We start from the raw sequence: 13,040 nt of genomic DNA, 5'->3' as shown, positions 1-13,040 counted from the left end.
AACAGGATCATAGCCATAATTAGAAAGGGGGGGAGGGAGAGAAAGAATTGAATCCTCTGTTTTCTGATGCTTCTAGACTCTGCTCTTAACATTTGCATTAAACATGAAAAAAATTAGTAATAATCAACTCCCATCTCTGCTCCTCCATGTCTCTCTCTCTCTCTCTCTCTCTCTCTCTCTCTCTCTCTCTCTCTCTCTCTCTCTCTCTCTCTCTCTCTCTGTGTGTGTGTGTGTGTGTGTGTGTGTGTGTGTGTGTGTTTGTGTATGTGTGTGTATGTAAGAGAGACAGACAGACTGACAAAGAAACTTAATGGCATTTTACCTTTGGAAAACTATGATACAAATGTTACAAAGCATGTTTGTTGGTTTCTAAGATGCACCACATAAGATGACTAAGTTCCTTATCTATGTTGTTACAAATATATATGATAAATCTAATAATTTATCCTACTGAGTTGTTCACATTTTATAAGTTAATGTAGGAAATATAAGAAAATTATAGGCCAGGTTCATAATTAATTTGAAAAATAATCCTTGTATTTATCATGTGTGAATTATTCTTAAGCTCTACTTCAGGCATTTCAATAGATGAATATAAACTCTACAATAATAACATAAACTGGTAAATCATCAACAGTGGCAAAATGCCAGAAACATAGAAAGGGTCACAAGTTCATCTGTTTTAATACCTCAAGCTGGTTAGAAAAATTTATAGTAGGATGGTTCACATATTATGTACACACACACACACACACACACACATATATATATATATATATATATATATATATATATATATATATATATAGTCAGAAGTTTTTTCAGGTTTTAGGTGGAAACTCAAGCCCTATATTGGGTGCCCATTGTAATATGAATCTTAAAATGTCTTATTAATGAAAAATCCACAGCCAGATATTGGGGTAAATTCTTAAAGAACAGAGGAAGAGGACAAGCCAAAGCCAACCTCACATTACTGAACTTCAGTCTCTAAAGAGAGAGACCTACTTCCTATATATTTTATAGATATGGTAAGATGAAAGGGTAGATTATTGAATCTATTTTTAAAGAGCAATAACTCACTTAAAATGTTTTATATTGCTCTGGATTTCAGTTTACTGATACAAATATAAAGTTAATTTTGTTAGTATATATATATATATATATACACACACTCTCAGATTAAGAAAACAGATTAATAATTAGTCATCCATGATAATCAAACTTATAGTCATGTTAGGTAAGTTTGCTAGGCACACATAGATATATTTCAATTAGGTAGGTAATCTTCAAATATTTCGAAGACCTAAAGAAAATGGCATTTAAAATGTTTTAAGAAGTTCGACTTTCTGGTCATTGAGACACATCTGCTCCTGGCAGCACCAATTACTTTAAGGAAGATGATGGTCATTGAAGGTACTCCACATGAAGTTTATCTTCTCTTGGCAAAAATAGACATTTTGACAAGAAACTGTTCTTGCCTGGACTGCTTGACAAATTGTTGTATTGACTGGACATGTAGGACCCATAGGAAAGTGACCACTAAACTTTGAAAGACCAGGTGGTACTTCAGGTTCCTGCTTTGCAGAGGAGACTGCCAGGTATTCTACACAACAGAGAGCAGTGACTGAGAGACTCTAGGCCTATAGGCTGAAGAAGGATGCTCCAACATTGTAGGTCCACCTTGGGATTGTCCAGGCAGTCAGCTACCTCTGTCATTCTAGATTTTTGGAAGTTGCTTACAATGTACTTTCTGTTTACTTTGGTTACATTATATCCTCCTGGGGTCTTTGATATAGTTGAAGACTCAATAGTTATAATTTTCCTTGACTATGAGAAAAGATAAATTAGATATGAAACCTTAGACTCACAAATATAGGCTTGATAGATATTTTCTTTAAATTTGCCAAATATAGACTAGATATTGTGACTGTAATTCTTGCTTCATAACTGATTTGTTATATGTAATTAAACTTAGTTAAAAACCATCATCTTTGATTAGACATAAAAGGGAAAGTGCTGTGGGATGTCTTTTTGTATGCTGTAATTATGTGTTGCTCTGATTGGTTGATAAATAAAATGCTGATTGGCCAGTAGCCAAGCAGGAAGTATAGGCAGGGCAAGCAGACTAGAAGAATGATGCTAGGAAGAGGAAGGGTGGAGTCAGGAGTTGCCAGCGAGACACATAGGAAGCAAGATGACAAGGCAGAACTAAGAAAAGTTACCAAGCCACATGGCTAAACATAGATAAGAATTATGGATTAATTTAAGTATAAGAGCTAGTCAGTAATAAGCCTGAGCTAATGGCCGAGCAGTTATAATTCATATAAGGCTCTAAGTGGTTATTTTATAAGTGGCTGTGGGACCATGGGTGAGAGAGATTTGTCCTGACCGCAGGACCAGGAAGGACCAGAGAAAACATTTGACTACATATATACCTTATTTTCCCAGTCTATCTATGTATGTGTTAGGGTGAAGTCTTCTAAAATATAGTAACTGAGAACACTAAGTGGGAAAAAAAGGAAGAAAAGTAAATTCAAGACAAATTGACTTATCTGAGGCATTAAATTTGCTTGTGACAGAGGATAAGAACTTTGTATCTCATAGATTTTTGCTGTTTTCATTTAGATACCAAACCAATTTTGCAAATAAAAAAGAGCCAAGATGTCATGGACTCTCTTTCTTTAAACCAGCATGGATGGGAAATTAGGCACAGCAAAGTGAAAAATAACCAACTAAAGCCTTTCCATAATGACTCCCTAATGTAGGGATTGATCTAATATCCTAAGTCATGACATTTTCAATCTTTCCCCATATTATTGTAAATAATTAGTTGACAAAACCCTAAGTTTATTGGTTTTTTTTTAAGTTTCTTAGACTCTACTTTAAATTTGAGTATCAATCAGGTCTTATAGTCATACCTCTTAATTTAGCTAAATACTATCATGTAAGTTTCCTCTATTAAACATTCAGATGATGATTATAAGAGCAAATGAACAAGAGAAAACAGGTAAAAATACAATACAGGTAGAATGAAATAATCAAAAATGTAAAGCTAATAAAGTTTCTTGTTTCAATTTTTTATCTGGGCCTGTCTCTATATCTATCATTTATTTCATAGGTTTGTGTCAGAGTCTTGCTCCATAAGACTGGCTGGTCTGGTTCTTTTCCATGCTCAACTTTGTACACTCAAAGAGCAGACAATATCCAGTTGTGATAAGGAGGTCAGGTCACATATAAATTTGGCAGCATATGGTGATGTCTCTACAAAGGCCTAGTAATAAGATAGGGGCTATTTTCAAAACTACATAGTTATCTATGGAAGATAATAAATTTACCTCCACATGGCCCAGTGATTTAAGAGCTTTTGCTACCCTTGCAGAGGACCTAAATTCAGTTTCCAGCAACCACGTGGTGATTCACAAACTCTGTAATTCTAGTGAAAGGAATCCTAATATCCTTTTCTGACTTTTGAGGGAAACCTATAAGCATGTGATGCACTGCACACAACCAGGCAAATACGCATATACATAAATAGAGAAAAATGTTAAACACAAGCCAATTTAAGAAAAAAACTTTGCTCCAGAATCCTAATGGTTAGTCCTGTGACTCTTCCAAATGCTTCTGTCAAGGCTCTGTTAAACATCCCTATCTGCAACTGCTGTCTCAAGAAACACCCTAGTGACCCTCCTGGCACAAAGGACAGAGAAGCTTGCATGACATTGTGGCATGGCTTCAGATTCTTCCACAAAAAGGTTATTTTCATTTTGAAATGAGAAATCCTATTCAAACACCGGAAGTCATGAAGAAAAATTCTATTGATTTCCTAGTCCATTTTTTAAGTTTTTATTCAAACCTACTTTTATTTTCAAAGTTCTAGACCTCTTTAATGCTAATAAAGTTACCGCTAAATGTGTTCTCTTTGCATAATTCTGAATTTACAGTCAATAGAATGTTTTTTCCTTAGTTTGGTTTTTAATAAAGCAGAAGCATAAACATATTGAAATGTAAGATTGCTAAATGTGTTTTCTATTCAAAGGTTGGCACTAAAATGTCAGCCCTGGAACTGGAAAGAAAATGTAGATATATAACCCAAACTGCAGAATGATGTTCAGAAAGCCTAATAATGGCAATTTAGTGATAGGTAGGCCTCTAGTATCGTTTTCACACTATATTTTTCTTGTGGCCATGTTTTCTTATATTACATTTTAATTTTAAAGTATTTTTATCAAAGTGTAATAGACAAACACCTTCTGACAAATTCATGCGTGGGAATTGCCACTTCATCCAATATATGTTCATATAATACATAGACACAGAGAACAAGATAGATAGAGAGACAGAAACAGAAGCAGAAACAGGCACAGAGACAGACAAAGAGACACACAATTGTTTCAGTTTTAGGAGATAAAGCTAAACATTTGGGAATTCTAAACTGTCAAAATCTTTGAATCATTGAAAAATTAGATTATAATTCCTTGCTATAAGATAATTTGCAAAAAATTTACTGGAATTTTGATGATCAATCCCTAGCTTTCCACTTACCTGCACTAAGCAACTTGCTAACAAGCTTTAAAGTACAGAGCAGAAAGCATGTTCCTCTTTCAAGGGAATCCTCTAGATTATTGCTTGAGTTACCCTGTAGGAGCATCTCTAAAAGTAGAGTTGATGGAGAAATTTCACCTCCGAGGGAGATATGGAGAGACTCAATATTTTCTACTGCAATTCTACAGTCAGGGGTATTGTCAGATTATATACAAAATGAAGATTGAAAATTTATCTATGAACCCTGCCAAGTTTTTCAATAAATATATAAAGTAATTTAAAGTTGCAGAAGGAGTTATTTGTAAGCTCGACTTATTGTGTGGTAAAGCTCAAAAAAGAAAAAAAAAACCTCAAAAACCTTTTATTGAGCTAAAGTTTTGATTGCTTTAGGAAGAACATCTCTACATTAGAGCTTTCCAAAGCCATGAACAAATAATCTGTTTATCTTTGTGTAGATACACATTCTCCTCCTCTCTGCCACTGGGTAAAAATAGAAAAGCATGTGGTTCAGAGGTATGGGCTATAGAAATGTATCAGAAAGTTTGTTGTGTTTATATATAATGCATGTATGTATCACACATTTGTTTCTTAGAAAAAAGTTGCAAAGAAGAGTTGGGGTGCACATATGATGACTAAGAAAGGCATGGGTTATCTATTCAGTCCACTTGAAATCTCACTCTCAAATATCCTTCTCTTCTGTACTTCATACCCAATATTCTCCATATTTTACCTGAATGTTTAAAATGCTTACAAAACAAAGTAACATGATTTACTACAATTAATGGGACAAAATGGGCACACACAAGAAGTGTGATATATTACAGGAAATAGATCTCCCTGGACCTCAGCGATGGGAGAAGACTATAAATGAAATGACATCGGAAATCATTTATAAACATAGTTTACTAAAACCAGCAGAAAGAGAGCAAGGGCATGCATGTATAAGGGCTGAGAATGAAGCTGACAACCGAAATCACTAATCAAGTTACCTGGGTGTTTATAGGGAAAGATGGGGATTGAACAGAGCAAAGACCTGTGAGATAGTGGCTAGAAATACTTGACCTTTTATATCCTGTTACTATTTAACTCATTATATTTTATTTTTAAATTCATACTCCCTAAACTTTGGCATGTTTGTTCAAAACTGTTACCCTATCAGTTCTTGGCAGATGGTGTGAACTGAGGCCAGCCTTGACTACATATGACACCTTGCTTCAAACAAAATTAAATTTTGTAAAATTCAGGTTTTGATTTTGCTTTGTTTTGCTCAGTGTGTATTTCTATAACAGTAGACAAATGGAAATTCCACTTAACTCTGCAAGGGGCAAGACAGAACAATTTGACCATTCCTCAAATTTCTTCACACTGTCTCTTTTATTCCCAATCTGCACATTTCTTCCTTTGCATTCAGATAAATACTGTAGTTTTCCTTTGTCAAGAACTCCATTAAACTGGAAATAAGGACCAGAGGGCCTATTGAGCATGGCATCTGTCATCCAGCTTAATACAACCAAGATACATTAATGAATTTTGTGCATTTTGTTGTTAATTTATTCATTTACCAATTATGAAGCATCTGGCATATTTCCATTGATGGGGAAGTTACTAATAAAGATATTATAAATATTCATGTGCAGGCTTTTGTGAGAATATCCACTTTGTTTCTGTTTGGTAAATACATAGAAATGAGATTTCTGGACTCACATTGAGCATAAGTTTATCTTTATAAGACAGTACAAATGGTTACTAACAAGCCTGGGCATCTACATTCCACACAGCATTAAAGTATTTTTCTGTGGTCATCACCCTTGCTATTTCTTGTATTCTCAAGTCTATTTTTCTTTGAATTGGTTATATACAGACATCTATAACATACTGATACCTATTTCAGTTTGCATCCATTAATGATTAAGGCCATTTGATATGATAAGGCCAGATGCTTATATACCATCTTCACAACTTCTTTGGGAAAACATCAGTTCATATAGTTTGCCAGTTTTTAAAATGGGCTATTTTTATGTTTTTGAATTTTGAGAGTTATATATGATAACTGATTACAAGTATTTCAATAGGATAAAAGATATTTGCTTGGTCTGTATTTTACCATTTTGTCCTTGTAACAATCTTTTAGGTGACTTTTTAAAAAATTTTTTGCCATTTTGGTAAAATTCACATATTATGCGATCTATACCCTCAAAAATTTTAAACATTAAGTAATGTTAAACACATGTAGACAGACAAATTAATATATTTAGTGTGGGATATTTAAGCAAGTTACTTAATATATTTATTAACTCATATAGTTCTTACCTGCTTGTATAGTAAGAATAATTTAATTTTTTTGTCTTCTAGCAATTTTCTGTGATGTGGTGATCTCTACAACACACTCTTTCTAGCTCCCAGAAAATAATTGCACCTCTGAGAGTATTTCTTCATCCCCACATCCTGCCATCAACTCCTGGAAATCAGCACTTTACTTCTGCATCCAGGTCATAAAGATTCTGCCTATAAATGTAATCTTGCAAAAGTAGCTTCCTCTTCCTGGTTTATGTCATTTAACATAACATCCTCTGCGTTTGTGTGTTCTTGGATTTATGATTCCAGGGTTTATTTCATTTTATGGTGAAATCATGGTATAAAATGTGACTGTGTTTGGGCGGTACAGTATTTCTTGTTCATTCATTCACTGGTGAATGTTTAGGTAGATCCCATAACTGGAAAATTGAGAATGATGCTGTAATGAGGATGAGTGTGGAGATTTCATGGAGAAACTGCATCTTGATTTTTGAAACCCAGTAATTCACTTGTTGTGTCATATAGGAGTTTGATATTTAATTCTAGAAAAAATCTCATACTGTTTTCTAAAATGGGGATAGTAAGTCCAAATTCTGCCACTGACATGCCAGAGGTTCTATTTTTTTAATCCTTCATAATTATTACTTTTATTATATTAGTTATAACAAATTTGGGCAAACTAAACTTAACTGTTATTATGTCTGAGGCAACTCAACTATCATTCAACTATTTAACTTATTTTCTATGTACTTTAAGACAACCATTCAATTTCCTTATTTTGCATATAGGAAATCAGTTTTCATAGAACTATTTGTTGAAGTGATGACACAGATGTGTGAGTTCAGTTCATACTATTTAATCTGGCTCATTGGTCTAAACATGCAAGTCTCCATGTCAATACCAGATTAAATGACTTTCATTTTGTGATTTAGTTTTCAAATTTAAAAGGCCAAGGTAGTATGCCCTGAGGTGCTTCAAGGTTTTTTTTTGATAACTTGTATTGCCTGATTCCATATAGATTTTAATGGTTTCCAATTCTATTTCTGAAAGTCATTGGAACGTTAAGAGATTTTGTTGTAAAGAACATTAGAACATTTTTGAAGTTTCTAATTAGTTGTCCCCTGAAGTTATTTTAGGAATGTCTTATTTAAAATCACAGTCTACTATGTTATATTTCCTGAAAAAATACATAAAAATGCCTATTCATCCCAGACAGTGAGAGTAAGACAACTCAAAGATATGCTTCTCCCTCTGTTAGCTTAGTGAACCTATGAGTCTACTGAATTTGATTATAAGAACATGGGTTAGAGGTTACTTACAGGAGCATATTTAATTCTCTGCCATCTACTTCACCAAAAAGTCACACCCTACCCTGGATTTGAATCCATGGGGGCTTCTTCATTCCATGTATAAACTGCAGCAAGTTATACCACTGAAGAATCTCCTCTACCCAGATTATATAACCTTAGAGAGCCCTCAGAAGAATGTTTTGTGCTATTCCTGAGTTTTGTAAGCCTCGGGAGTTTCAACAATCTCATAAACTATGTTTTTTTCACTTAGGATGGAATATTGCAAGCCATAAACTATTGATACAAAAAATAGTTTTTTTTTCACATCTTTAGCTTCTTCCTAAATATAGACATATTTTTAAATTTGGGTGTGAAATTGCCTTCTCAAGGAATTGGCTGATTCCTCTGTCTAGGATTATGCAACTTATATCTACTTTTGGTGCAATTCTGTAATGCTGAACAGAGCTCTGAGAGGGGATATAAGACATGAAGAAAACAAGGCCCCATAAAACACCAGGATCAACACACATTAATTCTCACAATTTGACAAAGCATACCGGGCCTGCATGGATCTGCACCAGATGGGGTCCTATAGTTCAAAAGAGAAGTGGACACATGTCCCATCCCTAACCCAGAAGAAATCTCCAATTGATTACCACTTGCAAGTAAAATTTTAGTTACCTCAATAGGAGTTTCACAAAGAAAAATGAGAAAGTGTGAATATTGTTTATCTTCAGGAGTAAGAAGATAGTTGGGTCATCTTGGCAACAAATTTTCTTTTATATTTAAATTTTGAGGCATACTTAATACGATCATGTAACATGAATCTTAAAAGGTCTTATAATAAAAAACCCAGAGCCAGATATGAAGGTGAAATCTGAAAGGTTAGAGAAGCAGAATAGCCAGCCACTAGCTCTTAACCTCTAGGAAATCCTCAGCCCAAAGAGAATGCATTCCTGTTTCCTCACACCGTATATACCTTTCTCTGCCCAGATATTACTTCCCAAGATTAAAGGCATGTGTCCTTCCCAGTACTGGGACTAAAGGTGTGTGCCACCACTGTCTGGTTGTTTCGAGTGTGGCCTTGAATTCATAGAGATCCAGGCAGATCTCTGCCTCCAAGTAATAGGATTAAGGGTGTGTGACACCACTGTCTGGTTTCTATATCTAATCTAGTGGCTAGCTCTGTTTTCCAATCCCAAGGCAAGTTTATTAGGGTACACAATATATCACTACACAATCACTATACTAAAAATTAAGTAATAGGCTCTATCAGTTTCAAGAAGTTCAAGTTTTTTTTTATTATGTTACATCACCTGTCAACAAAGACACAAATAAAAGCAAATACTAATGAGGGCTGAGTTGGGTCACCTAATGTACCACTAGTGGTAATATAAATTAGTAAATTCACTATGGAAATCAGTGTGGAAGTTCCTACACACACACACACACACACACACACACACACACACACACACACACATACACTCACTCACTATTTTGTAAAAGTTTCCAAATAAAATACTTAGAATGCTAAATGTATGTTAAGAGGAAAGATTGTTTTGTTTTTGCACTGCAAGATTTCCTCCAAACATTTTGCCTTCTATGAACCATTTTTGGGAGGAGTTTCTCAGGAGGACTGCATAAGATTTTTCTCCTATTGCATAATGAATTAAATAGAAGTGTAATAAATACAGGATTTAAGCAAAAAAAAAAGTTTGAGTCTAGGAAAAAAGGCAAAGGGGAGTGGGTGGAAGGGCCTGAAGAGAAATCCCAGGGCAGCAACTGAGCTACTGGCCAGAAAACCAATCAGTTCAAATTGTAGAAGAAAGGCACTATATGAATACATATATAGTGGGAGGGGTTTCTTTAACAGAATTAAAGTGAAAACAGTTAGTTGCCTGATATGTCTGACTATAGAAAGCTGTGCTTTTTACTAATTTGTCCAGAAAATAAGTAAATATAAGTAAACTTGTATACCAACAATGAAAAAGATAAACAAAGGGCAATTATACACACAGTAAAAAGAGAATGAAGTTATAGTGTAACTCAAGATTCCATTGTGAATAATTGTGCTGTGGCAGTACATAATTTAAAATACATTACATTGTTTATATTATTTTAAAGTGAAAGGAGAAACATATGTGCCCATATATGATTCTATATAAACATTTAGTGTTGCCTACCAACATGGTACCACTAAGAAGGGTAAAAGGTAATATTCATTAATAGAAACACTATATATAATATTTATATCTGAAAAAGGAAGAAGGAGAAGATGGAGGCTAAGCAAGGTAATGTGGTCATTATTTCATCAATGACACATCTAACCAAATGACTGGATATACTGTATTATATATTTACGAGGGACCATAGTGTCAGCTTTTAGCATATTTTTTAAAAAAAATTGATTGAAAATAGTATATATTATCATCTATTTCAATATTTTATTCAAAACATTATATATAACAATATATATCATATATTATGATCATAATTCCTCCCAGGTCTTCCTCCACATTAAAGACAGGGAGAAAAGTTTTTTTCTTTTTGTTTGTTTGTTTTTTTTTTTTTTTTTTTTTTTTTTTAGTTTTACCCCTCCCTCTTTTTATCTCTAAAAGAAGACAAGGAACAAGAAATTGATCATTCAGATAGAGAATTAAAATAAATGCAAGACTTAAACAGCTCCCTAGGAAGAATGCAATGAACAGAGAGACCTGCATAGAACGCTCCAACTCAACCCTGTAAACACACACATTCTTTTCATCAGTCCAGAGGACTCTCATGCAGATAGTATCATATTTTACAAAACTAATCTCAATAGCGTAAAAAATGAAATGTTGTCAAATAACTTTTGCAGCTTTATCTGTTTTAATCCTGATTCCATGACTTCTGTCCTGGCCAATACCTTTTCTTTACTATTATTTAAGTTTATATCTTAGTACCTGTTGCCCATTCCCTATTCTTTATGTACCTGCAAGTTCTTGTTCTTGCTTCCTTGGGACCTCCATCATATTGTTACTTATTTTTCCCTTTTGGAATTTCAAAACTCTACTTTTTAAATTAACTAGAGAGTTCTCTTTGAAGACAAAGGATTTGTTTGTCTTTGCCTCTTTATTCTCCATTTCTTCTACTTTTATTTATCAGATCCTACCACTTTTTTAATCAGCATGATTGTTTATAAAATATTTTAGTTCCAATAAGAATGAAAGTTAATATCTTTAATAAAAATCATAATCATATAAAAATAAACATGATACAAAATTTCAGTAAGGACAGCACTTTGTCAATCTCTAACACATTATAAAATATTTCTAAGCCATCAGAAGAATAACTTAATTAAGGAAACACAAATAAAAGCTGTTTTTTTGGTTATTAATTTCTAGTTTATCTAAATCATCACATTACTAGTCCATTGATCTCTTCTCTGTTGGAAAGATATATATTTCCACCAATTTTTAATCGAAGCTATTATTCTGTTTTCAGACTACATAAATTCAAGGGTCTTTTTGAGCAGTGCATGTTAATTGCACTTTGTAAATCTTTCCAAGTCTCAGTGTTTTCATATGCAAATGATCTGAGTTCTCTGGAAAGAAAATTCTAGGGAGAAAGAAATTCAAATAGATTTCCAGCAAATAAGAACTTCTCATAATTGAATGAATCATATTTTAATTGCTTTTAGTGATATTTATTTTGTTCTTGACCCTTCAAAGACCTCCTCTTGACAGAGATGAAAGAGAAAATATGGTTTGTGGTAGTTATGATTTTAAGAAGTAAGACTTCAAGAGACTGATTTGTTGATTTCCATTTCTTTATGCATCTTTAATTATTGTATGCAATTACACATAAAATAAATTTAAGAATTCAAAATCTATGACATCATATCAATGGTGATAGTGAGATAATGTATGTGCCTATCATAGGCACTTTTAATCAATATCCACAATTCATCACATTTTTAATTATGTATTTGAAGAATATTTAATCTTAATATAACTCAGAGCCAACTTTCCTGTGAGATTTTACTGCTGGTCTCAATGTGCTTCAAATATTGTACCCTAATAATACAGACTTATAATCATATTTACATTTAGACTGTAGTCCAAACTGAGAGTCCTTTTGCTGTGTTCCATCATCCTGGGAAAATTTACAGTCTTCAGGAAGGTATAATTACATCAAACAACACAAAATATCAATGATTCCAAGATAGGAGTTTTTCTTGTCACAATTAATATATAAATGAAGTAAAATTGAAAATATTTCAATTTATTTGAAAGAATAAGTTTGACAAGAAAGGGGCTTTCAAAATTCAGAATATTTATATAGTTATTAGTAGTAGACCATAGACCATAGTAACAGAAAAGATGATTAGTTCCTGGTATTAATAATAACTATTAAGCACATGGGCCAAAGAAATATATTGAAAAAAGAAGAAGTGTCATAGATGTAGGCTCATCTGAATAACAGAGGATTTCTCAAGAAAATCTCTAAGCCACAGAAGGCACAGAATGTTGTACTTCAAACTCTGAGTAGTAAGAACCGCCAACTCACATTACTATATCCAGCAATGATGCTCTTCAAAATTTAATGAAAAGAAAAACAACACATGACAAATATAAACTAAGGAATCCATAAAGAGAAAGCCAGAAACAAGAGATATTTCAAGGAATCATACATACGAAAGAGAAAAATAAATACATATACATTCTACAGAAAATAATAAATGAGAAATGGAAAAAATACCAACCACCATTACACAACCCATGAAATGGTAGGAATTAACACACATCCTTCAATAATAACTCCGAGGGCTGTCTCAATTTTTAAATAAAAATAGATTAGCATATTTATTAAAATTCAGTATCTATTTATTGTCTACTGGAAATATATTTCATTAACAATGACAATATCTGC

The 13,040-nt window shown here is 33.3% G+C and overlaps 1 long non-coding RNA gene across 1 annotated transcript in view; it reads left to right on the top strand.

Annotated features, from left to right (window-relative positions):
• Window positions 1–7,072, top strand: part of LOC143267518 (uncharacterized) — a 42,394-nt gene extending 35,322 nt beyond the window's left edge. Inside the window, exon 3 of the long non-coding RNA XR_013042655.1 lies at window positions 6,895–7,072. This is a non-coding gene — a long non-coding RNA (uncharacterized LOC143267518). The remainder of the gene's footprint in view (window positions 1–6,894) is intronic.
• The last annotated feature ends 5,968 nt before the right edge of the window (window positions 7,073–13,040 follow it).

This window comes from Peromyscus maniculatus, chromosome 10 (assembly GCF_049852395.1).
Source record: "Peromyscus maniculatus bairdii isolate BWxNUB_F1_BW_parent chromosome 10, HU_Pman_BW_mat_3.1, whole genome shotgun sequence".
Taxonomy (NCBI): Eukaryota; Metazoa; Chordata; class Mammalia; order Rodentia; family Cricetidae; genus Peromyscus; species Peromyscus maniculatus.
Note: the sequence above shows the minus strand (reverse complement) of the source record. Positions and strands in the feature narration are given on the sequence as shown.